General features: G+C 40.8%; 1 protein-coding gene across 2 annotated transcripts in view; it reads right to left on the bottom strand.

Moving 5' to 3' along the window:
- Positions 1–538: 538 nt before the first annotated feature.
- PURA (purine rich element binding protein A) overlaps positions 539–19978 on the bottom strand; it is a 56714-nt gene continuing 37274 nt past the window's right edge. The window contains exons 2-3 of one of the 2 annotated variants that reach the window (XR_014790319.1): positions 14276–14341; positions 6216–11837 (exon numbers count right to left, since the gene is read on the bottom strand). The gene's annotated coding sequence lies outside the window, so the exon portion shown is untranslated. Of the gene's footprint in view, positions 2287–6215; positions 11838–14275; positions 14342–19978 lie in introns of those variants that run through there. The other variant, XR_014790321.1, reaches the window with a different exon arrangement.

Raw genomic sequence — 19978 nt, 5'->3', positions numbered from 1 at the left:
GGTGCGAAAACATGGGTCACAAATGGAAAACAATAACATCTGTGGCAAATTCTTAAAAGAGATGGGAGTACCAGACCACCTTACCTGTTTCCTGAGAAACCTGTACAAGGGTCAAGATGCAACAGTAACAACTGGACATGGAACAACCGATTGGTTCAAAATTGGGTACGACAAGGCTGCATATTGTCGCCCTGCTTATTTAACTTATATGCAGAGTACATCATGAGAAACGCCGGGTTGGATGAATCACAGGTCGGAATTAAGATTGCCGGGAGAATTATCAACAACCTCAGATACGCAGACGATACCACCCTAATGGCAGAAAGCGAAGAGGATCTAAAGAGCCTCTTGTTGAGGGTGAAAGTGGAGAGTGCAAAAGCTGGTTTGAAACTCAACATTAAAAAAACGAAGATCGTGGCATCTGGCCCCATCACTTCCTGGCATATGGAAGGGGAAGAAATGGAAGCAGTGACAGATTTTATTTTCTTGGGCTCCAAGATCACCGCAGACGGTGACTGTAGCCATGAAATTAAAAGACGCTTGCTCCTTGGGAGGAAAGCTATGGCAAACCTAGACAGCATAGTAAGAAGCAGAGTCATCACCTTGCTGACAAAGGTCTGTATAATCAAAGCTATGGTTTTCCCAGTAGTAACGTATGGCTGTGAGCGCTGGACTATAAGGAAGGCTGAGTGCCGAAGAATTGATGCTTTCGAACTGTGGTGCTGGAGAAGACTCTTACGAGTGCCCTGGACTGCAAGGAGGTCAAATCAGTCAATCTTAAACGAAATCAACCCTGCCTGCCCATTGGAAGGACAGATACTGAAGCTGAAATATTTTGGCCACCTAACGCGAAGAGAAAACTCCCTGGGAAAGACCCTGATGCTGGGAAAGATTGAAGGCAAAAGGAGAAGGGGATGGCAGAGGATGAGATGGCTAGATAGCATCACCAATGCAATGAATATGAACTTGAGCACGCTCCGGGAGAGAGCGGAGGACAGGAAGGCCTGGCGTGCTATGGTCCATGGGGTCACGAAGAGTCGGACATGACTTAACGACTGAACAACAAACAACAAAAATTCTGTGAGCCAGAGCAATGACAGAATAAAGCCTCTCTGGAAGCACCCCAAACCAACAGAATCTTAAAAATGGAAGGGAACTGCAGAATAATCAAGGGCAAGCTTCTGTGTGGGAGGAGAGATGCAGCAATTTGTTGCCACAAATGTTTGTGAACTTCATGTAGAATCAGGTAAACATATTTGGAATTGCCCAGCTTTGCAAAAGTTTCTAAGAGCATTACCTGAGCTGTTTTTGAGCATCTCTACACCAGCCTAAAATCCTGCATTTAAAATGGGACTTTCTGCTCCCGTTTTAAATGCAGGATCACGATGGACTCCCTTTACACGTGCTTCCTTCCCTCATTTTCCTTGACCTTGTTCCCCTTATCTGAGTCTTCCATATGTTTCATTCTACAGCTGGTAGATGGTGCTGTGGTCTAGCTCCTCTTATTGTGGCGTTTCCTTTTTCATGAGGGAACTCGAGCGCGGTAATTTGTTTGCTCATTATCTCCGATCTTTAAAAAAATGGAATAAAGGTAATTTAGTGTGGGAGATGCCCTGGAGGTTCACAATGTCATCTAAAGGGCCCACAAATGTCCATGAGTAACCAATCTCAATAGCAAGATAAAAGCTCCGTGTGAAGAAGCCCCAAATCACCTTGAGACTGAAATTCAGTTAGCAGATGAATATGTTCACTTCCTCTACTAGGCAAGATTTCTATATTGTTGTCATCAAGAAGACAAAGTTCAGATTATTTCAGCTAACTCTATGTAGAGATTTAAGGTGTAGGGATGTTACATGTTGTGATCCATTCTGGCTACAGAGGGAGCTGGCAGCTCCTTACATTAAATATAGAGGAAAATGGGGAGGCCTTCCCACACCAAAATTGTGCTCTCTAGTTGGTTAGCTTGTTGTTTACTTATGACATTTGTATGCTGCCGCTTACAATAAATAAGTCTTAAGACAATTGAAAGATGAAATGAGACACAAAACAATAAAATCAAAAACGGCATTAAACACAGCAACAAAAATCAAGACTCACAGTAATCCCCGAGTTAAAACATGGATTTTAAAACTCAAGAGGTTGACTCATCCTTAGATGCAAAGATTCTCTGAAGGCCATCCTCAAATACATGCTTGACAGATGATCAACATGTGGGAGCTCACTGTGCTGGGCAGGCTTCGATGGGAGGTCTGTGCCACTGTGTTGGAGGAGTGACATGTGCAACTTCTACAGAATAAGGGGACATAAGGCCAGCACCATGAACTTCATTTCTCACACTAAGAGCAATAAGTATGTCTGTGATATCATATATGCATTATGGTGCCAGTCCAGGACTGGAGTTCTGCCTCATGCAATAAACCATAATCTAGCAAAGCAAGGGGAAGGACACACACTCACTCATTAGTAAACAGTACAACTAATCTTCCTGTTACTTTGCTTTTATTTTTTAAAATTAACCATTTTTAAAAACAACTACATCCAAGATATGTAGCTGTAACAGATATGCCAATTATCATTTGTATAGCATATTTCAAGTTTTCAAAAAGTTTTTGTATCCACTATGCCAAGCAATCCTACAACAACCCTGTAAGGCAGGCCAGTATATTGCCCCCATCCTGCAGTTGGGAGGAGGGAGTGTTGAAGATGAGAGAATAATGGCTGCCTAAAACCACTTAGTGAGGACTAGACTAAACAATATTTTAAATAAGTAGTATGCAGCTTACTCTTTCTTTTTTATTTACAAGCAAGTGTGCAGGGCCCTGATCTGGCTTAGAACTGGGGATGTGTAGGGGAGGTTTAAACCTCCTCCTCCCAGCTACTTGTTTTCCTAAATTCTCTTCCCCCCCGCACACACAGGGGCTAAAAGAAAAACCTCTCCATTGGCACAAATTGAATTGTTTTTTAGTCCCTGAGCAGGGGGTGGGGGTGAATTATTTATTTATTTATTTCTATACCGCCCAATAACGGAAGCTCTCTGGGCAGTTCACAAAAATTAAAACCAAACAGTACACAGTAAAACAATTTAAAATATATAGAACATTAAAACCACAATATAACAATACAACCACAATAAAACCTAGCAGCAGTGCAGGAGTTTAAAATACAGATTTAAAACAGCAAAGCTAAAAATTTAGAAAGCTAAAAGGCTAAAATGCCTGGGAAAATAAAAAGGTCTTCACCGGGCGCCGAAAGGAATACAATGTAGGCACCAGGCGAACCTCACTAGGGAGCTCATTCCAGAGCCGGGGTGCCACAGCAGAAAAAGCCCTCCTCCTAGTAGCCACCTGCCTCACTTCCTTTGGCAGGGGCTCACGGAGAAGGGCTGCTGACAATGATCTTAAGGTCCGGGCAGGCACATATGGGAGGAGGCGATCCTTCAGGTAACCTGGCCCCAAGCCGTTAAGGGCTTTGAATGTTAACACCAGCACTTTGAATCAGGCCCGGAAATGGACTGAATTTAGGAAAACAAACAGCTGGGAGGGGAAAGTTTAAATCTCACCTATCCATTTATGGTGATCCTGATCCAGATCAGGTCACCACATGCTTACTTATAAGTAAAAAAGAGGGGGCAAGCTGCACACTATGTATTTACGCACTGTGTAGTTTAGCCTGAGGCTATGGTTGAAGTGAGATTTCAAGCAGGGATTTCCTGGTTCACGGATCACTACTCTTAGTCATTATGCTACACCAGTTTTCAGCGGACAGTTTAAGGGTTCTCATTTACATTTATTGTAGCATCCGTGTTACCTTTCTTGTTTTGAGTACTTTTCATATGTTCTGTAATCAGGCTATGATTAATGAACATGCACACAATGGTTTGTTGTTTTTGCCCAATTTGAATGGAAACAGGAGAAACTATTAACAGAAAAAAGGTCAGCAATTAAGCATGTGCTGTATTAAAACCCAATGAATATTATACTGAACAATACTCTTAATAATTCTTGCTGTGCACCCATTCTGTGGCAATTGCTTCTTTCCATATTTCATTCTTAAGCCATTTGAAGCAAAGAGGATGGAGCAAGGGGGACAGGAGCTGGCAAGGGGGACATCACGGCCTGCTCCACTTGGATTCCCACTCCTCCGCCCCCCCCCCCCCCCCCGCCTGGGAGATGAGAGAGGAAATGGCCATTCCACCACCCCGGCAGACAGTCTAATTTCCCCCCTTCTTCCCTCCCCACCCTTTCCCCCCTGTGCATCGTGTCTTTTTAGATTGTAAGCCTGCCTGCAGGGACTGTCTTTTTTGCTGATTGACTGTAAGCTACTCCAGGAGCCTTTTTTGGCTGAGGAGCAGGATAAAAATACTTTAAGGACACAATCCTATGGTCACTAGACAGCGGCTAGATGGCCATAGGATTTTTTGTTTTCTGGGAACCAAACTTGGAGCCAGCGCTCCAAGGTCGGTTCCCAGAAAACTGCCTCCTGTCCCCTCCCCTGCTACCTCACACTTGTAAGAGCAGCAGGGAGCAGGGGGAAAGGGGGAGTTCCTAGGGGCAGGGAGGGTGGAAGTGCCATTATGTTTCCTATGTGCCGTCTGGTCTCTTCCACCCCGCTCCGAGGCGCCCCGGCTAGACAGTTGAAATCGGTTGTCTAGCCACAAATGCAGGTTGGCTGGAATGTGGAGAAGACCCCCTCCATGCTCCGCCTGTCCTGCATTGGTCCGGGTTCGGAGGCGGCTGACTATCCTCATAGGATTGTGCCATCCATCCATCCATCCATCCATCCATCCATAAAGAAGGAAGGAAGGAAGGAAGGAAGGAAGGAAGGAAGGAAGGAAGGAAGGAATGGCTTTTTATTTTGAAGTGCTTATATGTGACCAACCTCAAAGAGGACTTGAACAATTTCAAAGGATGAAGCAAGTATTGCTAAAAAAATACTAAAGCTATTTTGAGACTGAATTGGTGCATGTAATTTTCAGTTACATCTAGAACTATGCAATAGATCCATATGGTCCTTCAGTAGGTATCTGAAGAGCTAGCACACGGAGTATTTCATTTAAACCACAAATTTCAGTATGACATTAAGATCAGATCTTAAAGGCACAGAATGAACACATTTCATTTATTTATTTACAGTATTTATATACCGCTCCATATCTAGAACAGATTTTGGAGCAGTGGACACAAAAGATAAAACAGTACAAGAATAAAAAGATTAAAACATCACATTAAAATTATACTTGTTAAAAACACACACACAATGCCAATAAAAACCATACCTGGTCAGTTCAGGAATGCCTCCTGTAAGTGTTGTTTTCAGGAGGGGCCGGAAACAACACAGTGCCTGACCTGCCTGACCTCCAGGGGCAGGGAATTCCAAAGGGGTCCGCCATGCTGAAGGCTCTTCTCCTGGTGGACTCCAATTGGGCCATAGGTCCATGTGGAACAACCAGGAGAAGGCCATCCGATGACCTCAGTGACCAGGCAGGTTGGTAAGGAAGGAGGCACTCTCCCAGGTATCCTGGTCCCGAGTTGTTTAGAGCTTTGTACAGTAGTACTAGAACCTTAAACCTGGCCTAATAGTGAATAAGCAGCCAGTACAGTTCCCTCAGCAAAGGAGTTACATGATGGAAAGGGGCAGCTCCTGACAACAGCTGAGCTGCTGCCAGCTTCAAATGATTAATGGATTAAAAGAAAAACCAATACAAAACAGAAAATAAAGAGAATCTGAATTTAGCATTTTAGAATATTGGCCCGGTTTGCATGATCAACAACAGGCTGTGAGTTATTTGAGGATTGTTCCCCCTCAAACAAACTATGCCACCTGGGTTCAGATGACACAAGCTGCGCCTGTGTTGGTAATTAGGCAAATAGTGTCCTGCACGTGCTGCTGCTTAAACAAGCCACAGTGATCATGCAAACGGGGGGGGGGGGGGTCCTCACAGCTATTAGTTTAGTTCGCTCTCTGCTTTGTTGCGCTTTTTACTGAAGTCGTACGTGTTCCGTCTGGGGACACACGGGACTTTAAAATCCACATTAGCCCAAAGCTAGCCTGGGGCTCTGGGCAGGTCGCATGGCGGTTTACTGGCAATTGTTTGGGTGGCTACTAGGCAGGCTCTCATCAATGTCATCACTCAAAGCCCTGGTTCCCCCCCCGCCCACTCCTGCCTTATTCCGCCCTTTCTGCCCTCCCCGCCCTGGAACACCCCCAGACACCCCCCTTTTCGGCCGTTCCACACTCCTCTTGCGAGTGCAGAGAATGGGGCTGTTCTGTGCTGCTTCCAAGGCAACGTGGAAGCGGGAGGAGGTCGGTTCCCGGAACACAGGATATCCTATGGCCGTCTCACCACTGTCTAGCAGCCATAGGATTGCTCTCTAAGTAACAGTATGCCAGAATTCATAGAAAAGACAACTCAAACCGCCAAAATATACCAGTTTGATTAAAAGTGATGCAATAGGCAGACCTCCTAAGATATTTTCACAAGTGATGTTAATTAAGAACACATTTTAGTCTGAAATGCATCAATTGCAAATATAAATGAGACAAACAGTGGAGTGTTCCATTTTAACAAATGAATGTATATTATAGTCAGTGTTGGTTTTTAATTTGATTTAGATTCAAGAAATCCAAATAGTAGTTTAAGCTTCTCTGGGTAGCCACAAGAATTAAAAACATAAGAAGAGCCCTCCTGGATCAGACCAAGGGATCAGCTAGTCCAGCATTCTGTTCATACAGTGGCCAACCAGATGCCGGTGGGAAGCCTGCAAGTAGGACACAAGGGACAACAAGCCCTCTCCAGCGGTTGTTTCCCAGCAACTGATATTCAGAGGCATGCTGCCTCTGATCCTGAATCTGATTTGATGAAGGGTGGAATAGAAATGTTTTAAACAAAGCCATAATGACCTGTTGCCATTGATAGCCTTATCCTCCATGAATTTTTCTACCAAGCGATAAAAGCTACGATTCAGGTTAGAGCCAAAAGTTAACAAGCATCCTGCTAGTGAACACTTGCATCTCCCTAATGAGGATCCCTTCAATAACAGTTCAACATCTGGTGCCTCTTCTAGCCATTATGATGGCAGGTAAACCAACACAACTGTGGTAACTGAAAGTTGTTTTCTCAGGAAACTTTTCCTAATGTTTATCTTACATTAAATTCTAGTATAGAGAAGATGGTCTACATCAGTGGAAAGACCAAGTACCACAAATAACAGAAAAAACACCCAAACCCTCCCGCTGGTCCATATTCACTCTGTACCTCCTTGGTTGCTGAAACATTCTAGAAAAGCCTCAGGCAACGTGGAACTTTTTTCCAAACCTACACAGAATATGGCCGACTTTCAAAAAAGTCAAAAAAGAAAAGTGAACCAAGTCAATACAGTGGAATGTCTGCAATGTGGAGAATTATAACCTGACTGATAATGAAGATTCCAGGATTCCAGAAGCTGTGTCTTCCTGTCACGGAACTGGTAATACACTGTTAATGAATGTTAAAGAGTTGAAAATAATGAGGATGACAAGCTATTTTCTGCATACCACTTCTGAGCTTGTCCAAAATGAGGTAACTGTAAAATGCATTATATGATATATAATCTATATCACCACTTTGGTCAGCTTTGGCTCACAAGGATCCACCTTACAAAAACAAAACTTCTACCCTCAAAGTGAGGAACGTGTAACATTACACCACCACCACAAGAACACTAGAGCATGTTGGCACAGCAAGTGAGCTACTTTCACAAAACAATTTCCAGAGGGGCAGCCAGCCATGTTAGCCTGTTGCGGCAAAACCGAAAGTGTCTTGTGGGACTTTAAATATTAAAAAAATACTTTAGCATAAGTTTTTGAGGGCTATAGTCAGATGGATGAAGAGTTATCTTCAATTGGCAGGTATACACACATGGTGTGGAGAAAAGAAAGATGTTACAGTGGGATCAAATGTTATGAAATTCAGAAGTACAGCCTGACAATTCACTTGAAAGTTTCAATGTATGAAAGAAGCACAGTGACCATTCACAGCAACGATGACTGATCATCAATTACTGCTGATAAGAATGGTCACTGAGCTAATTTTGCATATATTTAAAGCTTTAACCTATTTGTCACAGACTGGTTTTACACTTCCATTTCCATCTAACCACACTGTTTACATCTTTTCCTGTTCTCCCATGCATACCTGTCAACTGAGGATAATACCTCACAAATCTGATGAAGTGGACTCTAGTCCACAGAAGCTTTTGCTGTAATAATTTCACAGTCTAAGGTGCCATAAGATGGTTTATTTTGCTTTTAAATAATGATGAAAAGGACCCAAAAATACCCTGCTGAATTTAGATATTTAAAGGCGAGTTGCATTTGAGAAACTATATCATTCCACTTTTTAAAAAGAAGAAAACCTCATGAACTTCTCCCTTCTAATTAATGGAGTGTGGACAAGTACAATAGCTTTGATGTAGTTATAGGATTTCTGGCCATGTTCCTGCATGGAGTGAACTTGGTACAATGTATAGCGTCATGATACTGTGGCACATGAGGCTTAAACTAGTTCTCATATGATATCAGCCAGGCATATACTACAATGTGGGTATAGCCTCAGCAGCTTGGCTGCACTGAACAAATGTCTCAGATTGCCACTAATCTGCAGTGAACGTGTTGCAGCAGGTATATTCACACGTGTAGAAGAAAATCCACCAAAAGCACCGAGACTCATTTCCATGTACATATATATCTAGGATCAGGTGCTAGTCACACTCTTCCCCCCTCCCCAAAGTGATAAGAAAAGCAATTCCTTGATTGCATCTATTTAAAGCTACAGCATTTACTTTGGGATATGGAGAAAACACATTTATTGTAAGGCAGTTTTAAAGATATTAATCTGAACAAGCAGAAGTAAAGCCACGCCGTACCCTTTGTTGGCACTATTGCATTTAGCATCTAGAATTATACGATCTTTCGATATTCAAAATGTGCCTCCTGTAGAAGTTACAGAATGTTACACACCGTAATGCAGTCAGAAATGTTGTACAAGTGTATGCTTTGTTCCTTCCTCAGAATTTTAAGCAAATTAATGCATTTAAAGTGACTATTAGAAAACATTTTCAAAACAGAATGGACTGAAAGATAGGAGCAAGATGTTCTCAATTGTTGTCACTTAAAAATCATCACTAAGATCCATCTTAAAATCAAATAATTTATTAAGTAATTACATGTAAACACTTTATATTGACTAGCAAATACATTGCTCAAGTACTCCCCTTCCCGCAACAAAGGAAAATACCCTCTTTATAAACAGACTGACTAATGATATACATTCTACTGTACAGTGAGAATGTATACGCAATTGACACCTTGATTTTCCTTTTAAAAAATTCATTTAAAGTGCAAAGGAGATAAATTTGATCAGCATTGCAAGACAGTGTCAATGGTAACTTTGGTCTATCAAGTGAAAACTAGATAAAATCCCCACCCTGGTATTTCCAAAAAGCAGAGAAACCAGAACTTGCATGACTACCTTAAAAAAATAAATAAATTCCTTTTCTCATATAACTGAAAATATTTTTTAGACAGGAGAGAACTGATTTTGAATAAATGAAACAAGCATGTTTCTTACTTACAATTTAGAGTTAGTAATTACATACAAACAATTGCACAAATACATAAGCCACAGAACGTCTGAACATTGCCCATTTGGTTAAAATACAACAGTTATGAGATGGTAGCCAGGTTTATTAAAAACAAAAAATAGAACTATTTACATAAATAAAAACAAGTATTTTTGCCTAGATCAACATTTTATCTTTTAATAAGTGTGTACTCTTACAGTATATGCTTGTATGATAATTCAAAAGTTATAGAAAAACAATGGATATTGGCACATCTAATAAAGGTTAACTAGCAAAAAAAAAAATGCAGAGACTTGAGAGATATTTCTAGCCTTTCTTGAGAGATATTTTCTTGTATTTTCAGAAAACTCACATGTGAAAAATACACAACCGATTTTGTCCTCCTCTTCTGAGAGTAAAAAGAAAATGCTGAGGACTGGTTTGCACCGTTAAATCCTTCCATGCGATCAAGTACATGGGTGAATAACCATATAGAGAACAAGTTAGCATAAACCTTTATTATGGCTGGACCTTTCCCACCAGGTGTGATTCAATAGATAGCTGCTGTTCTCCACACGATTCCAACTTGCCTCTCTCTACAATGACATGTATCTGCATACATGACTGAGTGGAGGATTGGCTTGTAGTGGTTTGCCATTGTGTTGAAAAGGTAATGCTCTCTGGTTTAAAATGGTTATGAATTTAACAGCACCCTAAATTAAAATACCAAAAGGTTATCTGTCTGTCATAAATGTTCAGCATAACAATGGAATCTTGAACTTCCAGGAACTGATGCTCTTTCCAGAGAAGTTAATAAACTCTTTCCCATTCATCTTCAATGTACAGGGAAGTTCCTTCAGTTTAATCAATAATGAATTAAGGTTTTCTTACCTTCCCCCCTTATTCTTACGCACTAGAAAACGAACCTGAAATGTTTGGACTGTGCAAGGGGTGCTAAAGTCTGATCCACAAGTGCTAAATCTGTGGAAAGTTCACTTTAAATGAAGGATTTCTACTGACAGAAAAAACTGAGAAATCAGACCAGGGGAATATTGTAAACTGATTCGAACTACCTGCTACTAGAGTGTTTAAAAAGGAAAACAGTTCAACATTTTTGGGTGTTATATGAAAGATTATTTCATATTGTCCAATCTTTCTGAAGCTGTCTAGTAAAAAAATGTATAGATTTTCAGTTTCATTGGCTGTTAGCACAGGAAGTCAAATGTTTTGGTTTAATAGACCAGAATATGCATGAGCAGTGTGCAAGCGCACACAGATAATTCACTCTCAGTTCACTCCTCTCTTCATGTAAGTGGGAAAGCAAGCAAGGATTCAGCTTTTAAATAGGTTTCTGATCACCGTGAACTGGGGACTATGGTTAAGGGCTTCCAAACAAGCCAGGATCAGAAGCCAGCATTAAACCAGGGTTTGAAGTTAGCTTATGAATTCTGGGTTGTTTGGAATCCCTTAACCATAGTTCCTGGTTTGCATGTAATGGGAAGCTACGTTTAAGTGCTGAATCTTGGCTTGTTTTCCAACTTGCATAAAGGGAGGTGCAAAGCAGCAGGATAGGGGCTGAGGGAGGGTACTGCTTGTGCATATCCTGGATTATCAAACCAGGACTGAAGGTTAGTATGTTGTGAGAAATTGTGTCACACACAATTTCGAACAATCCTGTTAACAGACACTTAGTTTTTAAGACATTGCACAACTACAGAGTTTTAGCAATACAGGCCTTAGAAGATTTAAGAATTACATACATAACTACCTTCACCTTTCTAATAAAGAAATCTTGTATTGCAATAATACTGACTGCAACATAGCATGGAAATATGGAGCACCTTGGAATAAAATTTAATTTACATAGAATATCCATGTTAAACAATTTAATTAAATATTGACAATATTACAAAATTACAATATTGACAGTAAAAATCTGAGACTGATATACACCATTAACAGAATCTTCTTTCTAATTTGAAACTGCAAAGGAATTGTTTATATAGGAAAGACTCATAATATAGTATTTTGGACTGTTTGAACTGAACTGCATTGTAATTTATCAGTGCTGAAGATAATTAGTCTTTGACCTTTAAGTAAGTGATTTCACATGTGTTCCAGAGTGGCAACAAGGGTCTCCGCAAGCCTTCTGAATGTTTCGAAGAAGGACCAGTGTCAATTGCTCAGATTAAAGTTGTTGCCAATTATATTGCACAATCAGAACCAGAAAAAGGGATGCTGCAAAAGGGGAGGAAAAGTAGTTTTCAATTGAGATAACACACAGTGGACATTCAACAACACTACGGGTCTCATCTAGAGATGTAAACGCCCGGAAAATAAACAGAAAAATTCAGAAAAAAAAAACATTTTCCCCACCCCCCTTTTAAGGACTGCTTATGTTTTTTTCTGAAATATTGGAAAAATTGAACAGCTTTGGATTATGAAATATTTTCTTCTAGAATTTAAGACAAAGTAATTATATATTGTTACCCAGCCTTTATTCCCCCCAAAATGATTTCTAAAAACTATGTAATAAGAACACTTTTATAGAAAGGTTAGAGATGTAAAATGTCTGGAAATAATGAAGCCATGGGAAAAAATATTTTTTAATCCTCTGTAAGATTCTTTCATTCCTTATTAAAATTATTGATCTAAAGTATATTTTGCTCAGTTTCCCAAAATGTGAGTAGAGTCACCATTGTGCATTCTTGACAGTAATTGTGCATTCTTGACAGCTTGGGGTTTGTCCTATAGAGTCTTGTGTTTCTGATGCTGTATCCGTTATTTAATGTTCTAATCTATTCAGACAATAACTACAAATTTACCAAGTAAGTTTACTTTTTAAAGTTTTAAAATATGTTAATTTTATGAGCAAACTAAGTCATACATAAAATAACCTTAGGAACAGAAAGGCTGCTTTATGTTCCTAAAGCAGCCCCCGCAACCTGGTGTCCTCCAGATGTTTTGGACTACAGTGCCCAGCATGCCTGACCATTGGCCATGCTGCCTGAGCCTGTTGGGAACTGAAGTCCAAAATATCTGGCGGGCACCAGGTTGGGAAAGGCTGTCTTAAAGCAACAAAGTGACTTTAGATCTGTAAAGGGCGCTTAAAAGTAAGTATTGCTTATTTTTCAATTTTTCCAAAATTTCCAATTTTTCTGAAACCCCCCAGAACCTCCCCCCTTTCCCCCGTGGCCTCAAAGTTTCCGGAAGTTTTACATCTCTAATTTCTTCTAAGGAGGAAGGAATTTTGATTTTTGCTAATGTCTGAATACTAGAGAACTCTCCGCAAGAGACATGTTCACACATTCAGAAAACTGGGAAAACAACACATGGTGAGGCAGCAGGATCATTCCTCCCATGGTCCCACTTTATCTCCATATATTGGATGTAATGTATAAATGGTGCAGATGTGCACAGAATCCTAAGCAGAATGACCAACACCAACACGTGAGATTTCTCCCCACATGCGTAGTACTCTAGGCAGGCACACACCATTTAGGAATGATATGAAGCACCAGGAGGGACGGTATGACAGCCTCCTGTGTGTTGGGGTTATTTTGCTTTGCAAATAAGAGGCCATAGCATGATATTGATGGATGGTACTGAAAGGTGTTTTTTTTAAAAAAACGATAAAATCAAGACTTCATGAGAAAGGAAAGGTGCCGGCATTAACACAATTGCAGTTAACTGAAGTTAGAAAATATTATATCACTGTGATAAGTTTATACTTGCCAGCATCTCTGAATCTCAGTTTCAAATCAGGGTTGTCATGAATGAGTGAACGTGCTAATTCACGCGGCTCGATTGCTCTCGCTTGGCTCCTTCCTGCCAGTGGGAGTGGCTAAGCAACAGCAACTGCTACCTAGGAACAGGCCATTCTTGGGTTGTTTAGTGTTACATGCAAACCCAGAACTTTTTCCCTTGTTGGGAAAAAGACAAGTTAGTGTTCTGGTCACACTAAACAACCCAGGGACAGAGTGTCCCTGGGATGTTTAGCCACTCCCATTGGCCGGAGAAGCCAAGTGGGAGTGATCGAGCAGGGTAAACTTGCATGCTTGTTCGTTCACAGCAACTCAAGGTTTTAAAAAACCCTGGGTTGTCATGATGTGTGAACCATTGGCTACAAACACTACAGAACAAGCTTATAATTTTATTAAAAACGTACTTTTGTTCATTTTGTAAAATCTACTTTTGAGTCTATATTTAAAGTACATAGCTATCTTGTTTTGAGTTCAAGATATCACTATTAGATTTTTCTTACATTTTTCTGCAAGTAGTAAGATCCATTTAACATATAATGTTGAAATATTCTACTCCCAACCATGTCCTTTGCTACATGGGTAATTTGTTCACTTTCCTGTGTAGACTTTCAGTTATGAAGATCTAAAGCATCTAAGTAAAAACAGTTACAATAATGTAAACTGTTTTGCTGGACTTTTTTTAAAAATCTGGAATGGATGTAAAATTTCTAGGTGTAAAAACCATTTCCTAAAAGTTTAAAATTTCATCCATAATTTACATCCACACATACCAGCAGTGTTCACTTTTTTTTTTTTTTAGAAAAGCGCTGCAAGTAGAAAAGCAGAAAGAATACTCTATACTTTCCATTACCTGAAAGACAATAGAATTTGTAAATAGATGGGGAAGGACAGAAACAGGAAATGAAGACTGACCTTATAAACAAAGATATGTTTAGGGCTTCTGGTTTCTGGAATAAACCGATATTTACTGGTAAAAGTCTGCCAAAAAACAAAAATAGAAACACAAGATTACTGGTAAATATTGGTTTATGTGGAGAAGAAAAATACTGTCAGTGAATTCTCCATTTTCTATAGAGCATTCCACTTTAATTATTCTAGTTAATATTCTTATTCTGTAAAACTGCCAGAGGGAGAGGGGGCAGGGACAAGGTCTGAATAAAATGTAACCATGCCTGAATTATTTCTGGCAAGTAACTGCCCCAAACCAGAAGCCTACTGCTACCAGAAAAATAACTTTACCTAAAAAAGCACACACCTTAATTTTCCAAACATCTTCAAGACAGCCTAACCACCCTGAGACCATTTCTTTCTGTCTCAATTCCAGAATGTCCAGTAAGAATTTTGAACATTCTTTTCATTCTTTTTGCCACGATGTACAAGAATCTATGAGTGTTATAAAGAATGGTATTTTCCAAGTTATACATATAACAAACGAAGCCATGCTGGTCCATAAAAAAAAAAAAAAAATCCAGAATCCATGGTCAGGCAATATATAATTTCTAAAACCCATGATCAAGCAACCTCACAGGGTGTTTATCTAGCTGCTAGGGGTGGGTGACTTGTGGCCCTCCAGATGTTTTGGCTAGCAACTCCCCTCACCATTTGCTATGCTGGCTATGGCTGATGGGAGTTGTAGGCTAAAACATCTGGAAGGCCCCACTGCCCACCCAGAGCTTGACATCAACCTCATGAAGATGTCTGGAGAGTCTGAACGCTTGTCCACAATTTTGTGCCTATTTGGCTGCCCTGACAACGGTATTGCCTGACTCTGGAGTCTGGCAGTTACAACGAATGATTTTCTTTAAAGAAGCATAATCCTACTGATTTTATGTATATGTTGATTTATTTCCTGAAATAGAAAGTTGGTCCACACTGGGGAAAAGCACCAAGTAGAATTTTAACTCCTACATGCCAACCCTTATTGACTCAAGTCAAAATACATACCCAAGTGCCAGATAAACAAAATGCTCTTCTAGACTAAATCCTATTGTGTGGGGTTTTTTTTTTAGAAACATGAGGTTTTTGGGAAACATGAAGTTAAAACCGCCCAGAGGGCTTTGGCTATGGGGCGGTATAGAAATGTAATAAATAATAATAAATAATAATAAAATGCCTAATTAAATGAACAACTTGTCAGGTACAATCAGGTGTGAGAGGTAAAAATGACACAAAGAATGACTACATAGTTAAAACTAAACATATAATGTTAAAATTTTAACTTACTTTTAATGTAAATAAAAAACTGAGGACTCAATATCTGTAACTTAAATGTTACCTAATTTAACTTTAAAAATAAACTTTGCATCTTCATTAAGGCACTTCACCAAAGAATTTACATCTACGTTAGACATTATAACAAGAACTCTTGAAGCTGAAATACAAATACTGTACAATTCCAGGGAAAGACTGTAACCTACCAGCTGACCTACAAAACAGTCATTCCTGTTTATACATTATGCAACTCCTGGGAAACTATGGGCATCTTTACACCAGCTTAAAATCCTGCATTTAAAACGGGGATTTCTGCTTCCTTTTAAATGCAGGATCACAATGACTCCCTTTTCCTCCTTTCTTTCCCCCCTCCCGCCTCCTCCTCCCCATATCTGAGTCTTCCATTATCTTTCATTGATCTCGCTCCTCTTCTTGCCACTCTTAACTCTTTTCACGGAGGAAACTGAAGCGGAACACAAGGGGGGTGTAGTTTGATACCTCATTATCTGCGATCTATTTAAAAACGGAACAAAGAGCATTTAGTGCAGGAGATGCCCTGGAGGGTCACGGCAGGGTCATGGTGTCATGTAAAGAGCCCACAAACTTCCATGAAGGAGTAATCTCAATCGCAGGATAAAAGCTCTGTGTGAAGGAGCCCTATAACATTAATGGGAACGAAGCACAGAAAACAAGAACACAAGCTACATCTAACTGCAGTGATTTTAGGCCCCAACAAATTTCAAGACCAAGAATAGTTTATGTTCAAAAACCTTGCATAAAAGGGTTCACTAAAAGAAGTAAACTGAGGAAAAATCCACATTCAGAATGTTTGAAACGGTGAACAGTGGCTACAAGAAAAGGCTTCTTACAACCATAAACTTCCTCTTAGGCCAAGTTTATTTATAACAAATGAAATTTCTGGCTATTGGGAAGAAGCCCTGCTTTTTGCTTTGCCTACTTTTTCTGGCTTCTGGTAGGCCATCCTTTGCAAACGTCCATGTGTATCTCACAGAGGAAGCATCTCCTGCCCCTCTGCAAACCCTCAACATCCAGCTCTCTCTCAGAGATGACAGCCCATAAGCCATGTAGTTCAATAATCAATCTTTATATAAAGACCATTCCCCAACATTTCATCCCACTCCACTGTGACCAACACACACAAGACAGGATGGGGCTATGTTGACAGGAGAAGCGTAATATTCAATTTACTGGCAGGTAGGAGCAGGTTTAGCCTACACCCTCATGGAGTCCCTTGACTTTCTTCCCGTTAAATTCTTATGAGGATACGTGAGGCACTTGGGAACACTGATGCAGGGAGGGCAAAATCTGTTATTTCCCGTGGCAGTGTCCTGCCCTCCCCCCGCACTGACAAATCCTTCACCAGGGCTGATGTGCCTTGATATGCAGAGTGCAAAGAGATGCAGCAAACCTCTCCAGAATCCAGCCAATCATAAAAATTAGCCTGTCACTAGTCTCTCCCTCTCTACACGCGCGCGCACACACACATACGCGAAGTTTATCTGAAGTTAATTATCGTTTTGGTGATGAAGACGCATCTGTCCGTTCAGTGCCAGAAGTCTGTGTGAGCAATACAACATCAGAGTCCAATTCCCCTCCCGTAATACTTTTGGTGGTGGAGAACTGAGCTCCCATCCCCCACTGGCAGCAGTCTTATTGCCTGGCAAACCCAGGGTACTGGCAGGGGAGGGGATCCAGGTCTCCTCAGAGATTCTTCCTGCCCAGTTGTGTCAGCCCGCATGGGTGACCCTCGTCAAAGGCATGTTCTGGGGAGAGGCAGGGGGCTATTCTGAACGACTACTATTTTTTTTTCACAAGCACAGGATTCCCAGCCCCTGCAGAATCTCCTAGTTTACAGCGGGGCTATGCAAACAGGAGGGGGTTTGATTCTTAATAGCTGGCATCAACAGGGGGAGGGGGGAGGCTTAGTCTCACTCAAATGGTGCATCCCTTACTTTCTCCCCTTGAAGTTCATGGATGCCACTCACTCCTATAGAGAAAAATAAAGCATTACGCTTGGGGACAATACACTTGCGGGGGGAAGCCTGCTTATTACCCCTGGGTGGCCGTTACCACTGATATAAATCTCACAAGGGGTACAATGTATACACCCTTACACGTACCCTAGCATCCCAACAGGACTATGCAGATAAGGCTGGGTTGAGTCACAGTGGCTTCCATAAAGTGTTGTAGGACAAAGGAAACAGGTTTCAGTTGGGGACTCAGTTGAGAAAAGGTGCGACAAGAAACCAAACCACTGTATTCTGATGTAGTGCCCTCTAGAGCATCTTGTAAGTTCGCATCCTCTTTCTTTCCCAATATGTATCCAAAAATGTATGCTCTTTTTAAAAATAATGGGGTAAGTGGTTCAAACTTGTTCCATCTTTTGAGATGGAAATTTAGTGTCATTAGGAAGGGGAGTCCAAGCAGTAAGTGTCTATTTGCTGGCTAGACCACTGATTTCAGAAATGGAGGCTATCACATTATTGGACAAATTATAATTTGCTAAGGGGCTGGCTTTTACTGAACTCAGATTCCCATAAAAGAGTTTGCTTGCTCCTGGTGAGCCTCCCATGTAACATCTAATTGGAGTCTAAAACACTCTCTCTGAGACCATCCTCTGCAATGAACTCTGCATATGTTCTGGAATGCAAGGCTGTTCAAGAAGGTAACACATAACTAGCTAAGTGAGATTTGACTAACTTATTAGTCAAATAAAACTGTGGTTTTCTTTGGAATGGTGTATGCGTGAGACCATGCATGTGTGTGTATGAGAGAGAGAGAGAGAGAGAGAGAGAGAGAGAGAGACTGTTGCCTCCTTCCCTTGGTCCCCCCCCCCCAATAAAATCCTTTTAATATTTGGAAGTTTGGCTGTGTAGTTTTCACAACCTCTTCCCCCACACAAAGCACTGCACAGTATTCTCAGGATTTTTACAAGGTTTTGTTGTGTTTCTGGGCTTTGGCAGGAAAATCCAAAGCACCTTTCTTTTTATTATTTCCTTGGGCTGGGCTGAAAGAAAGAGTCCTTGGCAGTAGGGATCAAAAACTCCCAAAGCTAGGGAGTGTCAGGAGGTTCATCTTGACTGGTGGCAGCCTATCAGGAATTCTTTTTGGGGAGGAACCCCTGTAAAGAGGCCCACCGATAGTTAAAGGACTTTTCTACATGAGGCTTTTAACTTGCCACTTTATCAAGACTTCTGCTTCTGGATTCTTTGTGGGATTACGATTGGCTCCTTTACATGTGTTTTTTTCCAGGGTTTTTCTTTCTCTGCGTTTCTATATGTTCCATTACACAACCACTAGGTGGTGCTGTGGAATAGTGGAATTACACAAATATATAAGGGTTTCATGCTGCCATTCACAAAAATACCAGAGAAAAACCAACTATAATGGTTGCAAAGCATGTGAGAGGCCCTGGAGGATGACAACGCTGTGTAAAGCACCCACAAACTACCATGAGTGAGGAATTATGAGTGCACAATAAATGCCTCTCGTAGAAAGGTCTAAAGTCATCTTCCTTCCCAATATGTAACCCAAGGAAAAAACATTTCTCACTTCAGACACAGTGGCACTAGGACCCTCAGTTTAGTCCTTGCCCCAATGGTGTCCCTGACTATATCCCTTAACTATCTTCAATATAACTGAATGGGCTACTCATTCATTCCTATGAAAAAATGTCAAGGGCTGCCCTTGGGGACAACATTGTTATGAGGCAAAATATGCTCATGATTATTGCGGGGGGGGGGATTATGCTCTTGATTTGGAGAAAGGGAGGCACTAGCGGTGGAGAGCACTATGTTCTCCACTTCAGGTGCAGCTTCTGGTTTGGGCTATAAAGGGGGAGGAAGAGCAGTGTTCCTGAACTCTTCAGATTCTGGGGGAAACAAGAGGCAGGGCCAGGTTTGGAAAATGATGGAAGAAGGTGGGGAGAACTGGAATTCATCATCCTTTCCCCTCACCCATGTTTAAAATGGGATGTTTTAGCTATATAAATATCATTTATAGTCTTTAATAGTCCCTCTTTTATTTATCAAAATAGTGAAAAGCAACAAGCAACGTTAAAAAGACATTAGCACATAAAATGAGGCAAAGGACAAAAATAAAAAAAAAAGCAGGAGAAAGCGGGCAAATTCTGCACCTCCAATCTATCTTAGACCTATAACCAATAAAAGCTCAAGTCTGTCAAATGTGTGGGTTGTAACTATTGCTGTGAAGGCACTTTCTGTCCCTTCCCTAAGACACAAAACGAAAACACTGAAAAATAGATTTTTTTTACAATATAGTCTCATCAGAATAGGAAAAATACAATATTGTTACAGCCAACTCATATTGCAACAAATCTCTTAGATCCAAGGTTCAAGGTAACATGATATTCATGATAGCATT

The sequence above is a fragment of the Heloderma suspectum genome, chromosome 4, assembly GCF_057233095.1.
Source record: "Heloderma suspectum isolate Gila_16-S chromosome 4, 16-S_ref, whole genome shotgun sequence".
Classification (NCBI taxonomy): Eukaryota; Metazoa; Chordata; class Lepidosauria; order Squamata; family Helodermatidae; genus Heloderma; species Heloderma suspectum.
Note: the sequence above shows the minus strand (reverse complement) of the source record. Positions and strands in the feature narration are given on the sequence as shown.